Here is an 18,508-nt window from a genome sequence, read left to right as displayed (position 1 = left end):
ATATTCATGTTCATCCCATTTTCAACCTAGCTTCATCTTATACTTGTCTCCACCTCTGTGACTTTGCTACAGCCATTTTATTCTTTTTTACAGTTATGTTCTTTATTCACTGCTGTTCCATCTGCCTGGGACTCTTTTCCTTACACTTCAGCTCTTAGTTGAAACATCATCTTCCAAAGAAACACCTCTGTCTAGTCCATCTACAGTAGATTCCTCCCTTATTTCCATTTTCTCCTACAAAACTCTGCAATTTCTCTTCATAGCATTTATCACAATTTTTATTCACATATTGATATTGCTTATTTACTTCATGTCACTTTCACTGGACTGTAAGCACCATGAGGGTGGGAATGGACCATGCCTGTTTTGTCCAGGTCTATAAAATCACCAAATACCTCATAGATGAGTGTCTGCCATATAGCAGGCCTTTAATGAATATGTGTTGATTTAATAATAAATAATGATAATTAGTTAATTCCTTTACATCTCTACCTAGGCCTGGCCTAACTGAAATCTTCAGAATTGACTTAATGTATACATAGAAATCAGTTCCTCTTTAGGATATGGTCAGCCATCTGCAATATGCAGTCACACACATTCTAAGACACCAAACTGGCTTTTCTGTAAAATATTTTTAATAATAGGGCCTATAAGTTTGAATTAATCATCAATCAAAATGAATATTATGGGTTAATTATTGAGAACCACTCTTGTACCTGCTTTCTTGTTGTATTCCTCAAACAGTTCTGCTTTTTGATTACTGCCTTGCTGATTTCAGAGCTCTGTAAAGAACAAAAAGACAAAACGTGAGGATTTGGTGTTTCACTGGGAAGTCCTCTTTTTTAAAACACTGCTTGCTAAAATATTTAATTTGCTCAAAATGCCCATTAAACCAAACTTGAGGACTTATGTCATGATCACAAGATCTACGGAATATAGCTATTTCTTGTTTGTATTCCAAACTAATCTGCTTCGCTCAGCTCACAGAGTCCACAAGAAGGAACTCTAGCTGACCATTATTTATTTGCTTACACAAGCCAGGCACTATTCTAAGTTAATTGATTAACTCATTTATTCCTCATAACCACTGGGCAGGCAAGGGTTAGCTCAGCAGGCATAAGGTCCTCAAATGCTACACATTCCAAAGAAAGGCCCTCCTTCAGAATTGGCCCTAGGCCAGTTCCTGGAAGATAACCTCTGAGCTCTTCCAACAGTCTGACTGATAAGAGAGTTTGTGTATATGCTAGAGGCTTCTGCTGTTCCAAGTGGATCAGATACACTTATGGTGAACACCTGTTTTTGTTTGGGGGAGGGGAGGCTGAGGGCTGAATAGCTGAGGTCAGTCATCTGGTGCTGCGGGCTTCTGTGACTGACACCTAATCAAACTTTAGGGACTAGAGCTCAGTTGAGCTTCTCTGGTTGACCCCACTCCACACATGTTGTCACATACTGTGGCTGAGAGAATTAAGGGCACCCCCATGTGACTCTACTGGGAAGGGACATCTGGAAGTTGGCAGCTGGACTTTGCCTCATGTGTCCTTTCCCTTTGCTGATTCTAATCTGTATCTTTTCACTGTATGAATCCATGACTGTGAGTATAACAGCTTTTCTGAATCTTGGGAACCCTTCTAGCACATCGTTGAGACTCAGGGTGGCCTTGGTGACCCCCAACAAAACCACCCTATGAGGTAGGTACTATTATTACCCATATTTATAGACAGAGGAATTGGCAAAGAAAGGTGAGGCAACTCAGAATTCCACAGCTAGTTTGTGTCACTATTTAAATTTGAACCCAGTGATCTGGTTTGGGCATTTTACAACTATGACATGTGGCTTATCAAAATATTTATTATGTATCATTCAACAGATGTATCCAAAAGTGTCACCTGGTTCTTTTTCCTATTTTATTATCAGGAATGATAATTTTCAAATTGTAAATATACTATCAATTACCAAGATTTCATTTTATCTGTCCAAAAGAGAGCAATAGGGCTTCCCTGGTGGCACAGTGGTTGAGAGTCCGCCTGCCGATGCAGGGGACACGGGTTCGTGCCCCGGTCCGGGAAGATCCCACATGCCGTGGAGTGGCTGGGCCCGTGAGCTATGGCGCTGAGCCTGTGCGTCCGGAGAGACCACAACAGTGAGAGGCCCGCGTACCACAAAAAAAAAAAAAAAAAAAAAAAGAAAGAAAAAAAAAGAAAAAAGAGAGCAATAACTTTTATTGAGTTCCACTTGTTCTTTAACTGTTGTACATAACTCAAAACTTTCTTCCACTCATGTCAACAACACAGATGTGACGTAAGATTTTCTCACTCATATTCTCATATATTTCTTCTCAATCTACATGGTTTTTAATACAGGAGGATGAAAATTACAGTCAGCTTTAAATCAAACACTAGGTTTTATTTAATTTGGAGAAAACAAACACCTTATCACAATTTTTCTGAGTTGCCTTTAAGTGTTGGAAAAAATAGTTTCATAATAGGAGAAAGCATGAGACTAATCAGTTGCTACTAAAGAAAATGTAAACCATCCACTGATTTCTAAACACAACAGATAAAAATAATATGCCAGTTATGTAAAAAAGTTATAGGTTTGCTATATTAAGCTTTTCTCAGGTAGACTCTGCAAAAAACACTTTGGTCTAGTTCATCATTAGGCATCTGAAGTAGCTTTATTCATTAGGCTTATTCTAACACTTGAACAAAACTGTAATTCATTATCTTATCTTTTTTAATCCACTCCAAACTAAGCATTGGACTCTGTTGTACTCATAGTGGATTACAGTGTCTTGTTCCTATCACCAAAACACACTGCACATCTCTTGATATTTTGAGGTGTCATTACATCTGCAAAAGTAATGAGTCTATCTTGCAATGTGGATGTCCAGAGCGTCCAAACAAGCCCTTAAAATAACTTCCAAAAATACAAGTAAAGCATATAGAGGAAGGTCAACACATGACACAGTGATGATGAAATACATGGAATGTAAACTGGATAACTGTGCAAGTCTAAAGAATAAAATTCTATGATGCAGAAGGTTCAATGGTGTTATGTGAGCCTGGGTCTTTCATACTTGTATTATCCCCATTGTGTTATTATTTGTCAGCTCCCATCATATAGCAAGAACCAATATTTACCCAAACCCACCAAAGTTTTGGTAGCCTTAAATAAATATCCCACAGAGTTAATGCAAACAAAAGCCTTATTTAACACTTATCATTACCTTCACAATAAATGATCAAATAAAATATTTGCCTTAATTAGGACACAAAAGTTTTCTTCAGAAAATAGAAAATTCTATCTTAGACAACTTCTAGATGTTCAACTAAATTGAACATTATTGATTAGGAATAAAATATGCAATATTTAAAAAATGGAATAGACTCTATTGGGCTCCACCTTATGCTTCTTTGTTTCCTATATCCATTCTCTTGTGGCCTTAAATGGGGCTCTCATAACTCACATTTTCCCTCTACCCAGGAGTCCTGGTGTGATGGGGACATAGCCAAAGTCAGAACTGGACATTTGCCTTTTCCATGCTGCCACATGAAAGAAAGCTGGGCTTGAGATGCCTTGTTGATCTCAGACAGCCTGGTGATTCCAGGTCAAGAACCCCCATCCATGAGAGGTTTGGGGATATTATGCCAAAGGCAGGAGCTAAGTGGGGTGGAGTTTAGAAAAGACCAGGAAGAGATAATAACATGTATGTCAGGAAATTGTATAAGGAGGCCTTCATCGGTTCTGAAAAACTCAAATATCTGTCCCCTGAAAGATCCAGCAGTTAAAACTTGTTTCCCAGATTATATATATAATTACCAGAATCTATTATAATATCTGTCTCTAAAATAGATGTAAAAATTTAATTCTATCTCCAAAAGCAGGTTTTTAAAATCTTACTTTTGTTCTTCAATTTCCCATCCCTTATTGTAAAAACAAAATAGAATTTAGCTGACAATGAGATTATTCTCAAGTGTTGAAGATCTTCACATCAACTAAAAAAGTACAAAAATTTTTCTGTAATAATTAATAGAATGGTTCAAGAAAAGTTTCAGGAGGCAAGATAAATTTGTAACAATAACTTTTCTACATAATAGCAATAAACAAAAAGTAAAAATTTTTAAATAAATAAATGCAGCTCCCAATAGCATCAATAATCCTGACTCACTACAGCAGTAACAACAAAATCAATAAAGTATTTATGAATAACTCTGTAAAGAAAATTATAAAAAGCTATAAAGGAAAATAAGGACTATAATGCATGCATGAGTGGGAAAGTATTTACAACATAAACTTTGCTTCTTCTCAAAGTAATTTATATTTTTAGCATAATTCCAATCAAAATTCTAGTAGGGATAATTTTAGATTCTGTTAAAACTTTCTAAAGTTAACATGAAGAAAGAGTCATGGGACTTCCCTGGTGGTGCAGTGGTTAAGAATCCACCTGCCAACGCAGGGGACACAGGTTCGAGCCCTGGTCCAGGAAGATCCCACATGCCACGGAGCAACTAAGGCTGTGTGCCACAACTACTGAGCCTGTGCTCTAGAGCCCGTGAGCCACAACTACTGAAGCCCATGCACCCAGAGCCCATGTTCCACAAGAAGAGAAGCCACCGCACTGCAACAAAGAGTAGTCCCCGCTCACCGCAACTAGAGAAAGCCTGCACGCAGCAACAAAGACCCAACACAGACAAAAATTAAATAAAATAAATAAATTCATAAAAACAAAAAGAGTATAGATCATAAAGAAAATTCTGAATATAAATATTAATGAGATTCTTTGTTCTACCTAATGATAAAATATATTGTTGTGACACAACATTTAACATAGAGCAGAACTGGCATAGAAACTGACATACAGAATAGTGGGAAAATATAGGTATCCCAGAAACATCCTATTTTACGCATTCATTCAACATATATATAATGCCTGTCATATGCCAAGCACTATGCTAGTTATTAAAGGGAAAACACAACTCCTGCCCTCAGAAAGATTGATGGGGAAAAAAATAGCTATTTTCATTATGACAGAAATGGAGACTAATGGGCATAGGACTTTATGAATTCATATAGAAAGGGAATCTAAATTCAGTGTATGACAAAATGAGCACCACCAATTAACGAGAAAGAAACTGTTCAATAAATAATGTTGAGATAATTGCCTATCTTTTTAGAATAAAATCTAATATATCCCATTAGACAAAGATATAAATTGCAGCTATATTATGGAATTAAATACAAATGAAATGCAACATAAAGAAATGAATAAAAGTGGAATTGATTACTTATATGCCTCTTTGGAGAAGGCAAGTCTACTTCTGAAGTATATAAGTGCTAAAAGAAATTAGAAAGAAAATACCAGGTAGACTGGACTATGTAAAAAAATTTCCCTAAGTTTAAAAGAAGTTAAAAAGCAAAGCAGATGTGAAATTATTTGCAACACATGCAATATACCAAAATCTGTTTTATATAAATACTAAATACCAAAATACCAAAGGGTACTTCAAAATGAAGAAACAACTCATTAACGAACACATGGAGAAAATGTTCAACCACATTAGTACTCAGGGAAATAACCATTAAAACAATGACCGATAATATTTCATCTCACAAACTGGCAAAGAAGAGAAAATGTTCATCCTTGATGCCATTTTGAAATTGCTTTGAATGCCACTTTCCCATAACCCCTAAGAACTCTAAAAGTATTCCTACCTTGTCACAGAAAATCTAGGAAGCATTCTTACCATACATAATTCATACAAGATGCTCATTTCGGACACACTCTATTTTAACACCCACTGAACCATAATACCCTTTAGGTAAGACCATCAAATATTCATCATGGTATTATAGGTACCATGCCCAGTACAAAGGAGGCATGCAATAAATGTTCTGAATATTGAACAGATGAACTAACAGGCTTGTTTATTCATCATTAAAATAAATAAAAGTGTGGCTGGTGTCTCAAAAATACATTTTCATACTCTTTGACCTAGTAATTCTGAGTTTTTATCTAGGGAAGTAAACCCAAATAGAGAAAAAAAAAGTGTATACATAAAGAATTACCACAATAGGAAACATCTAGAAATAGCCTAAATATTCAAATATAGAGGAATCTTTGAAAATATTGTGTTACATTAATTTGGTGCAATATTATGTCGCTATTAAAAAAGAAGAATTTAGAATCCAGGTTTACAAAAGCTTATGCCAAAATATTAAAAGTAAAAAGCAGGTTTTAAAGTTGTATATCTCTTATATAACAGGTGTAGTATAGCAGGTATGACTCAGCATAAAATCCCACCTTCATTAACTGTAGCTCCAGGAACAACTTACTTAGCCTCTTCAAGTCTCAGTTTCCTCATTTATAAAATGGAAGAGTAGTAACAGTATTGCCTATTTAAAAGGCTGTTCTTTTTAATTAAAATCAAATTAGATAATTCAAATAGTGTTAATAGCACCTATTACATAACACATATTCAGTAATCACAGACATAGCTTTTATTTGAACTATTAAACAAAAATAAAGCATATGCACACCAGAAAGTCCAGATGTTAATATTTCAATGCATTGGCTGCAATTATCATGTGGTAGATTTGGCTGTTCACTACCTTTGGAACACCCTTCCTACATTTGGGAAATTTCCACATTCCATGTTTACACATCACAACGACGGATGCCCAAAATCCACTTCTCAGTCTTCCTTACATGTTAAGAGTCTAAATTATCCATGAATGGATAGATACATGGTGAGAATGCTAGAGTGAAAGCCTGTGACCAAGGCTTTTCTGATAACATACCCTTGTACAGGCTTCAGTCAATTTATTTATTTATTTATTTTTAATTGAGATATAGTTAATTTACAATGTTGTGTTAGTTTCTGTTGTACAGCAGTTATTCAAATATATACTATATATATTTTTTCATATACTTTTACATGACAGTTTATTACAAGATATTGAATATAGTTTCCTGAGCTATAACAGGAGGTCCTTTTTATCTATTTTATATATAGCAGTGTGTATCTGTTAATCCAAAACCTCCAGTCCACCCCTCCCCTACTCCCCCTCCCCCTTGGCAACCACAAGTCTGTTCTCTATGCCTGTGAGTCTGTTTCTGTTTTGTAAATAAGTTCATTTGTATCATATTTTAGATTCCATACATAAGTGAGATCGTATGATATTTGTCTTTCTCTGTCTGGCTTACTTCACTTAGTATGATGATCTCTATATCCATCCATGCTGCTATAAATGGCCTTAATTCATTCTTTTTTGTGGCTGAGTAATATTCCATTGTATATATGTACCACATCTTCTTTACCCATTTGTCTATTGATGGATACTTAGGTTGCTTCCATGACTTGGCTACTGTACATAGTGCTGCAATGAAGAACATGGAGCTCATGTATCTTTTCGAATTGGAGTTATCAACTATACTTTGGGCACATGAAAGGCTTCAGTTTAGAAGCACATGCCTCACTGAATCCATCTGGGAGCTGACATCTCTGCCAGCCTCCAGAGGCAGTGGGGGCAGAGAATCTACCATCAGGCTCACGTGAGGGCAGTGGAGCCTGTGCCAGGGGCAGGAATCAGGGGTTTGTCCTGGAGCAGTCAGTGCTCATGTGTATTTGATTGGGCTTAGAGCTCCTGAGTGGGCTGCCTCTAAGCCTGAGCCAATGTTCTTTAAGACTACAATGGGTCCTGTGCACTTGTGCCTTCATCTGCCTTTTCCTCCATCTCTCTCACACACACACACACTTTTATATATGTATATGTATATATAATCATAGTTTATGACTATGTTGGTATAAAGATAGATACAGTATCATATAATAAAAATTCTTCCAACCTAAAAATTCTTCTTTTTCCTTCAGATTTTAAAAGAAATTAAGACATGTTCATGGGCCCATAAAAGCATTTTAGGTCACTGGCACTGTGTCTACTGGGTCCCTGATAGAAAAGTCAGCCCTACCTAATGGTTTCAGATTATCTCCTTTTCTTTTAAACTAGCTAGCGTCTATTCTGTGTTTGCAGCTACGAAACTGGATTATACAGATGACAAAACTGCAGTGAAATTTTACTTTTTTTCAACTTTGTAGGAATCCTCCAATTTTTTGAAAAAGCATGTATTACTTAATAAAGGGAAGATGATGGATTAAGAAAAAGAAGAAAATCTGACCAATTAACGTATCATCTATCATCGGCAGTTAACAGCCTTAAATGACAAATTATACATGCATATCTCAGAATCTCAAGCTAGAAAGGGACTGCAAAGATCACTGTGGAGAAAATGTCATGTAGTCCTATCATCCAACTGTCATCTGAATCACCTCTACCCCACCCACCCTGACCAAGTTATCCCAATCAGTGATACTGAGCTTAGTAGTTCCCTGTCTCAGGAAGAAAATCAGACATTCTATCTCTTGATATCTTTGACTATTAGAAAGTTCTTCTTTAATACTGAGTCAAAAAATATTTATTCCAGCAACTTTCCTTTTTTTCCCTGAATGCATCTTCAACATCTGAGAATTCCTTATGGTCCCACCTTAGATATGCAATATCAATGCCTTGGAATCATTGCATAGCAACCCAACTCAAAAGACTTTTATATCTACTGCACACACTTGATACTTTGATTCTGTATCAGTCTATCCTTCCCCTGGGTAACCTGTTGCTCCAAAGCAGAGATGTGAATTGCTAGATCAGAGAGACTGTCTCTTTTTCTTTCTCTTCAGATCACAAACTCATCATTTCTTTGACTCCCATCAGAGGAAAACAAAGTTGTACTAGGCCATTGTTTTAAAAGAAATTTGGAACCCAATACAAAATCCATATGTTAGCGTTTTGGAAAGGAAAGCCTTTCTACTTTGTTTTTCTTAAAGCAGGTAGCTGAAATGAAATAGTGAAAACTGTACAAAACTAGGAATCTGGCAAAATAGATTCTAAGTCCTGGTTCTGCTAATAAATACCATGTACTTTATAAAATCCAGGTTCCTCCATCCCTTGAGGGATAATTTAGATTCTTAACATTTGATGACTGGATTTCTAATAAAGAATTAGATCCCTAAGCCATTATCTGATTAAGTAAATTTAAAATAAAACTATTGAGCAATGTCATTGCATTCGTATTTAAGATTTCCTTTTAACCAATGAACAGAAGTATTAAGCGTGACTGAAATCAAAAGTACACCATCATTCGTTATCCATCTGATCACCATCAGGTATGCATTTTTTGTGTTCTTTGACACCATCAACAGATGATTGGATTAAGAAGATGTGATATATATTACCATATTATTCAGCCGTAACTAATGGAATGTTACTCAGCCTTAAAAAAAATAATGAAATACTGCCATTCTGCAGCAACGTGGATGGACCTAGAGAATATTGTGCTTAGTGAAATAAGTCAGACAGAGAATGACAAATACTATACGATATCACTTACATATGGAATCTAAAAAATAATACAAATGAATGCATATACAAAACAGAAACAGACTCAGATATAGAAAACAAACTTATGGTTACCAAAGGGGAGATGGAATGGGGTGGGTGGGGAGGGATAAATTAGGGGTATGGGATTAACAGATACAAAATACTACATATAAAATAGATAAGCAACAAAGATACACTGTATAGCAAAGGGAATCATACCTGTTATCTTGTAATAACCTAAAATGGAATATAATTTGCAAAGATACTGAATCACTATGCTATACACCTGAAACTAACACAATATTATAAATCAACTAGATGTCAATTTAAAAAAATTTACTGACTCATTGATCCAATTTTTGGCTGAGGGGGACAGTTAAGGAGTTCTGTTTTATAAAGTCCTTCAGGAACCCAGGCTAAGGGAGACCTCACCATCTTTCAAGCAAGTGGCTTAGTCACCCTGACTATGGAATTCCAGCAGGGAGACTAGGGAAAAGAGAGAATGGGGATCACATGAGAGCCCTTTATGAGCAGGTCTGGACTGTCACATAATACACCTGAGGGCAAGGTGGCCTGAGCAGCCATAATTCTACACCTTGCAAGGGAACCAGGATCTCTGATGGACAGCTGGCCATCTCCACCACAGTCGAGTATAATTAAAGATTTTGTGAGTCTCAATTAGTCCAAGGCAGTTTGCATACATCTGTCTACACCAATGCCAGAGCCTAAATAATGAAGTATTGAGAGAGAAGATGAATGACTTGGTATTAAGGGCTTTGGTAAAATTGGCATCACAAATAGATGAAGGTGAGGATAATCTGAATATGGTCATTATAAGCTGCAAGCACTTCTGAAAGGACAGACAACAGGGTTCCAGGAGAAATGTAGTTCTGGATGAGAAGTGTCAGAAATATCTTTGAGGCAAAAGTCATATCAGAAAAAAGAATTTTTAGGATTGTTATTTTCATAGTCATATAATAGATGTATTAAATGGTAAAATGAAATAAAAATGCTCCTCAGGCTGCTATTCAGAACATTTTATGATTAGCCCCTTTCCAGTCATCTTCTTTACTATTTCTCTACATGAGTTGTTGTTTCAGCCATTTCCACAGTGGCTTTTGTTCTGTGGTCTCTGCAAATTTCCTGTCTGAAGGCAGCTTTCATCAGGTTGCTACCCACTGGGACTTCACCAACCCAAAAAAGTCTGCTCCTATGTATGCCATATACATGCCAGGAAAAATGTTATCCCTCCCTTGGAATTCCCATATTATTTATGTAATGGTGGCTTATTATGTGGTTGTTTATTTGCATGTTGTTATATGAATCTACTTTTTTTTAGCTGTAAATGTTTTCTTTTATTTATTTATTTTAATTGAAATACAGTTGATTTACAATAGTGTTAGTTTCAGGAGCACAGCACAGCAATTCAGTTATATACATATACATACATACATACACACACACACACACACACACACACACACACACACATAACTGAACCGCCATTTTTTAGACTAGTACTTTATACCATGGTACAGAGATAAAGTTGCCAGGGATTTGGGGGACAGATAGGGGAGGTAGAGTCCCTTACTTTGTCAGTGTAAAGCAATCACCCTATTTTCCTTAAAGCAGGGTCAGCCAGATTAAGACACTTAAAGGTCCTGAACTTCAAAAACATTACAGTTCCCATCCCCCACCTTACGTCATTTAAAGTAAAAGCAATACTAAACTGTAAAATAAGTGTAACAAAGTCTGATAAAGTTTTTATTTTTTTCTCTAAAAAGTACATATACATATATTTCTTCAGATTCTCTTCCCTTGTAGGTTATTGCAAAATATTGAGTAGAGTTCCCTGTGCTATACAGTAGATCCTTGTTGGTTATCTATTTTATGTAAGTAGTGTGTGTATGTTAATCCCAACCTCCTAATTTATCCCTCCCTCCTGCCCTCCTTTCCCCTTTGGTAACCATAAGTTTGTTTGTTTTCAATGTCTGTGAGTCTCTTTCTGTCTTGGAAATAACTTAACTTGTATCTTTTAAATTTTTTTTAGATTTTACATATAAGCGATATTATATGATATTTATCTTTGTCTGACTTACTTCACTTAGTATGATGATGTATAGGTCCATCCATGTTGCTGTAAATTGCATTATTTCATTCTTTTTATGACTGAATCTATGTTTTTTTTGACTCTTTACACTATCATATCTCCTTATATGTAGTAAGAAATTAAACTGTTATTGAGTGAATGATTGAAAAAGTCAACAGATTTACACATTAAACAAGTGGTATTTAAGCATGTTGCATACAAGAATTACTTGGGGATTCAAGAGTCTCAGTCAATATAATGGGGGTATTTTGCATTTTGAAAAAGCTACTAGATGATTTGATTTCATCAGCTTTCAGAAAAATAGATGACTGATGCTGTTAAATCTATGGTAAAACTGTTAAATCAAATTTCAGACAAAAACACAATGAGGTCATTGGTTTTAATTACCCTAACATCAACTGATAGGCCTATGATTTAGCACTGGAAAGTTTAGAGAGGATTGGGAATCTATTTCTTAGAATAAGTAGTTAAAACTTTTCAAGAAAGGGGCATTTATTCTATTTTGTGTGGCCTAGTGTGTAGGAAGTAGTAAAAAAGATGACTGAGTGAGCCCCAAAGTAATAATCATCACAATAACATTACCTTTAGTACCCTCATGAGAGTGAGGAAAAAAAAAAGAAACAGTTAAATATTAGAGAAAAAGACATATGGTGGCAATATGTCGGTATTAGTTAAGAAATCATTTTAAATTAAAATAGAGAAAGTCGGGCTTCCCTGGCGGCTCAGTGGTTGAGAGTCCGCCTGCCGATGCAGGGGACATGGGTTCGTGCCCCGGTCTGGGAGGATCCCACATACCATGGAGCGGCTAGGCCCGTGAGCCATGGCCGCTGAGCCTGTGCGTCCAGAGCCTGTGCTCCGCAACGGGAGAGGCCACAACAGTGAGAGGTCCACGTACCGCAAAAGAAAAACCATAAAAATAAAAATAAAAATAAAATAGAGAAAGTCAATAGCTTACAAGAATCCCCATGGCTGCGTACCAAATCCCTTACTATAAACCCAGGAAAAAATGCAGGCTGTGGTTCAAAACTATAGGCATGGCTAATAAAGGGAAACAATAATACTATTGTAAGGGAAAAGGTACACATTTTTATTTGCTTAAAGTTCAACCAGCTCTATCAATTTGGAGATAACACAGCTTTGAAATTTTGCTCTTTCAAGTAGCTTTGCACACAAGCGGTAAATACTACCAGTCAAAAGCCATAAACTTTCCCTATTAAAGATCATCTTTCAAAATGTGGACAGACAGGCAAAGAATGAGGATGACAGGGAGGCCCTCAAAATAGCCTACAGATGGAATATTATCTAGGAATAAAACATTTTCCCCCCAAAACAACTTTCAAGATTACCTTTCAAGGTATGTCAAAGCAAATAAAAACACTTTTTTTCAATATATCAAAGGCAAGGAGCCAACTAGAGACTCAGTGAACCCATGATTATGGTCTGTCAAAGACAACTTAGGACTTAGGGTCTTAAAAAAAAAAAGATTAAATCTGATAGGCTGCTTTCTTTAAAAGGATGGACGTTAGGAGATACCACATATTGTCCCCTAAAATGGTAGATTAGAAGTGCAGGATAAAATAATTATACAAAAATCTTACCATAGCATTTAACATTTTCGAGGATTTATTATATTCAACACCAGTGCCTAAAATTACTATCTCATTATCATTCTTACTTTAGTTGTTTCCATATTGGGAGGACTGATTGAGACCCAAAATACTGAGGCCAAAAGAAGAGAGTCAAGAACTAAAAATAGACCAGAATGACTTCTCCTAAGGGAGATGGGATCTAGAAAGCTATTGAGATACATGCTCTTGCAGAGTTCATAATATGAGCAAGAGGCAAATCACACCTTGAAAATCCCAATGATTCTATCTTTCTAGAGCCAGAAACCCTGATTTCATAAATCAGGGTTATGTTTGAGCAGCAAAGACACAAACATCAGTGTCAAAAACTCAGAATGTTACTAGGTTAGTTTCAATGTGGTTCTATAATTGTAGATGGAAGGCTGGTATTGTGTTTCCCTAAAGTAGTGTTATGCTGGAGCAGCTGCTCCAGCCCATGTAAGCCACATCTCCCCAAATCTGCATTTAGTAATATCACAATAGTGGCTTGAAATCAGTCATGGGATTATCTATATCTGGAAAATGGGCAAATACTAAAAATCAGGACTTTTTGTTTAGTTTTGTTTTTTAGAGAGCCAGTTTACCAGCACATTACTGTCCTAAAGGGATAAGTTCAAGACACTAATGAACTATGACTCCAAAAGAGGGAACAATTTAGGGGAGACATACTAAAGAAAATACAAGGAGGATGATGTTAGAGCTCATCTGGATCTATATTGGATGTTGTCTAATGAAATGACAAAATACTTCTGAAATAATGTTATGCCATTCAGGGAGGTGAAGATAAATAAAATTTGTGTGAATATTAGATGCTTTTGGTACATCTAGAAATGGATGGCTTTACAGCTCTCACAACAGAAGCTCCTCTGTTAAAAAATTCAGAGGAATATGAGAGAAAAACAAATGCATGGACCGAAATCAAAAAGAAAGAAGATACTCAGATGCAGCAAACCCTACCTGTGCTACATGAAGTAGAGAACAAAAGGGTCCAATGTAAGAAGCAGATCTGAAAACTATTAGAAATTGAAAAAAGAAACTGAAGATGACACAGATAAATTGAAAGATAAATAATGCTCATTAATTGGAAGAATTCATATTGTTAAAATGCCCATATTACCCAAAGCAATGTACAGACCCAATGCAATCCTTATCAAAATACCCATGGCATTTTTCACAGAATTAGAACAAATAATCTCAAAACTTGTATAGAACCACAAAAAAACCCTAAATAGCCAAAGCCATTTCAGAAAGAAGAACAAAGTTGGAGGTATCACACTCCCTGATTTCAAACCATACAACAAACATATAGTAATAAAAACAGCATGGTATTGGAACAAAAACACACACATAGATCAATGGAACAGAATAGTCCAGAAATAAACCCACACTTATATGATAGCTAATCTATGAAAATGGAGGCAAGAATATACAATGGGGAAAAGACAGTCTCTTCAATAAATGGTTTTGGGAAAACTGTACAGCTACATGAAAAAGAATGAAACTAGGCCATTTTCTTACACCATATACAAAAATAAACTCAAAATTGATTAAAGACTTAAATGTAAGACCTGAAACCATAAAGCTCCTAGAAGAAAACATAGGAAGTATGCTCTTTAACACTGACCTTAGCAATATTTTTTGGATATGTCTCCTCAGGCAAGGGAAACAAAACCAAAAACAAACAAATGGGACTACACCAAACTAAAAATCTTTTGTACAGTAAAGGAAACTATCGACAAAATGAAAAGGAAACCTCCTGAATGGGAGAAGATCTTTGTGAATGATATTTCTGACAGGGGGTTAATATCCAAAATATATAAACAACCCATACAACTCAACACCAAAAAAACAAACAATTGAATTAAAAAATGGGCAGAGGACCTGAATAGACATTTTTCCAATGAACACATACAGATGGCCAACAGGCACATGAAAAGGTGCTCAACATCATTAATCTTGAAGGAAATGCAAATCAAAACCATACTGAGATATCACCTCACACTGGTCAGAATGGCTGTGGTGAAAAAGACATAAATAATATCAAATGTTGGCAAGAGTGTGGAGAAAAAGTAAACCTAATGCACTGTTGATGCAATGTAAATCAACACAGGCACTACAGAAACTATAGAAAATATTTTGGAGGTTCCAATAAGGAAAGGAAGGAAGGAAGGAAAGAAGGGAGGGAGGGAGGGAGGGAGGAAGGAAGGAACTACCATATGATCCAGCAATTCCACTTCTTGGTATTTTCTAAAGGGAAAAAAAGAACACTAATTCAAAAAGATATAAGCACACCAAGGTTCAATGGTAGAAGAATGGATAAAGAAGATGTGGTGTATACACACACACACACACACACACACACACACACACACACTGGAATATTACTCAGCCATAAAAAAGAATAAAATCTTGTCTCTTACAACAACATGGATGGAACTAGAGGGATTATGCTTAGTGAAATAACTCAGACAGAGAAAGACAAATATCACTTATATGTGGAATCTAAAAAATACAGCAAATAGGGAATATAACAACAAAAAAATAAACTCACAGAAATAGAGAACAAACTAGTAGTTACCAGTGGGGAGAGGGAAGGGGAGAGGCCACGTGAGGGGTAGGGGAGTGGAATGTACAAGCTATTGGGTATAGGATAAGCTACAAGGATCTTTGTACAACACAGGGAATATAGCCAATGTTTTATAATAAGTATAATTGGAGTAAAACCTTTAAAAATTGTGAATCATTATACTGTACAGCTGTAACATATAATATTGTACAGTAAGAATACTTCAAAAAAATAAAATAAAATAGTCAAAACAAAGTGAGTATGTTTTTGTCTTAGGGTAAAGCAAAGTCCTGGAGTTCACTAATGCACTACCCTACCCCATTTCAGTGCAATCTAGAGGAGTGTTATCCAATAGATGGTTCTTTGATGATGCAAATATGTTCTAATCTGTTCTGTCCTAGAGTGTATCCAGCAGCTACATCTGGCTATTGAGCACTTAAAATGTGCCTAGTGTTACTGAGAAACTTAATTTTTTAAATCTGATTTTAGTTCATTTGAACTTAAATAAGCCATATGTGCCTAGTGGCTACTATATTAGGCAATGCAGCTTTAGAAGTAAAAACTAAATTTCCCACCAGATACACAAAGGAGCAGTATCATTCTCAACTTTATAAGTAAAGAGCAGGACTTCCTGGGAACCAACAACATCCTCCTCCATAGGGGCCAGACTTAACTCTGGCGAGCCATAGGGTTGATTGTTAAACCACATGGAATAAGTGAACAAAAAGAACCTGGTTGTGGTATGGTATGGCTTCCATTCCTCGGGACTCTTTTGGGGATAGACTTGCACTAGGGTAACATTCCTGCCCTTCTCCTCCCCCCTGACTCACCTGGGCTTCTCACTCTGTTTTCAATCAGAGGAAACTGTGCATTCTTTCTGCTTCCTACCTTGTGCTAAGCCTATAAGAGTGGGCTCTGCCCCAAGCGAGACATGCTCTATTTGCATTAGTCCAGCTCTATCTGACTGGGTGGCTAAGTTTGATTTCAGAGTCAAATGTTAGAAGCTCCATCTGGCATCAAGTATGTCACATCATCTAATCAAGCTTTTATTAGTAATAAAACTGTTATTTAAAGCTCCATGTGTCTGATTTCTGTGTCTACTAATAAGTTCCTTCCAAAACATTAGGAGAAAAGAAAAATAATTTATTTACCATCTCCCCTCTCCCCCTCAGAACTTCAATACTCAATATTTCTGACACTTAACAGCTTCAAAAGTAAAATGTAGAATGTGTCTTTGTGCTGGACTTTCCTTGCTCTGAAACTACTTGAATGATAATTAGGCATATATACAAGCTATGTATGTATCAGTGTGTATTAAGGCATCCATGAGCCAGAGGAGTAAATCATATGAAAATGCTTTGTACAGAGATTAAAGCCTTTGCTGACCTTCTTGAGCTGGTCCATTCCTGCATTATTTGCTTTCATAGTATCTAGTACTTCTCCTTTGTGACACATCATGTCTCAATTTGTGCAATTCATTACTGAAGAGCTTACAATTCCCATTAGATTGTAAACCCCATATGCTTCATAAGGAAAGAGACTACGTGCATCTTTTAATCATTTTATTTCTATCATTTGGAATAATGACCAGCACATAGATGACATAAATAAATAATGCAATATTACATTTAATGACATAAAAGATTATCTTCAGTATGAGCAGAGACTATGATGCAAATTTAATTTTTGGCTTCTTTTATCCATAGTCCTCAGAAATAAGGGTCTTGCAAGAGGAGAACTCTTGTTTGAAGGAGTGTAATAATCTCCAGGAATACAAAACTAATCATGGTCATACAGTAGGAGCCAATAATAATCACTGAACTCATGCCATGTGTTTGCTTCCATTTCACAGGTCAATGCCAAGGATCTGACAATAGAGTTAGCTAAACAATTCAAAGTACATAATCATGGTGCTCAGGCAGCAAAACCAGCCTCCACTTGTGAGTGTTATTATGTTCAAAGCACTCTAGAAAACATAATAGACTCAGGATAGAAAGAGTTTTTTAAGCCAGTTTTTGTTTGTTTGTTTACCACTTTCCCCAAATACCTCCTCCTTGTGGCATTCTTTGGGTCCATAGAGCAAAGGCGAATAAGAATTCTCTGTGAGTGGAAACTACTGACTTCCGGGTAATTATTAAATGAACAATATAATGTAAAAAAAAAAAAAAAAAAAAGAATTCTCTGTGAGTGGATAGTATTAATGGACTTAAGAAGCAGTGATACCTGATATTCAGTCTTAAGTTTCCATTTTTGCATCATAGTTTCCCTAGATCTTAGTCAAAGTGGTAAACTAGAAATCCTATCTTTATGAACTACTGTATAGCCTCTGTGTATGTTTTGATCAAACTGGAAAGCAAGGAGCTAAGACAGGATTAATGCAACTATATGATTAAACGCAGTGGGATGGTCAAAAGAGATAAACAGCACCCAGAACAGATTTGTGGAAAAGAACACTCGCTAGAGATTCTCAGAAATCCTTGGGGAGTAACCTAGATTTCTTGCCATTGTATAGAATGAGGACTCAAGGAGTATTACTACTTGGATATTTAAGGAAACATGACACTGAAAAGATGACCTACCCATAGAATCCAGGGCTCAAAATTAATTAGAAAGGGTTGGAATGGGGTCTGGAAACCTTTAGACCACTGCTTGAGAACATGAATCTTAGCGATGGAGCAGCTGATAAGATCTGGAGAAAGTCATACATCACAAGAGGGTTATTGTAAATATATCAGAACAAATTTCCCACCCTAGAACACCATGTACTGTGCTTAT

The 18,508-nt window shown here is 36.1% G+C and overlaps 1 protein-coding gene across 4 annotated transcripts in view; it reads right to left on the bottom strand.

Moving 5' to 3' along the window:
• Nucleotides 1-18,508, bottom strand: part of INPP4B (inositol polyphosphate-4-phosphatase type II B) — an 880,599-nt gene that overhangs the window by 377,562 nt on the left and 484,529 nt on the right. For all 4 annotated transcript variants that reach the window (XM_082610957.1, XM_082610958.1, XM_082610956.1 and 1 more), the window contains one exon: nt 717-782. The gene's annotated coding sequence lies outside the window, so the exon portion shown is untranslated. The remainder of the gene's footprint in view (nt 1-716; nt 783-18,508) is intronic.

Source organism: Mesoplodon mirus (genome assembly GCF_964341445.2).
Source record: "Mesoplodon mirus genome assembly, chromosome: 2".
Classification (NCBI taxonomy): Eukaryota; Metazoa; Chordata; class Mammalia; order Artiodactyla; family Ziphiidae; genus Mesoplodon; species Mesoplodon mirus.
The sequence above is the reverse complement of the archived record's forward strand: the minus strand, read 5'-3'. Positions and strand labels throughout refer to the sequence as shown.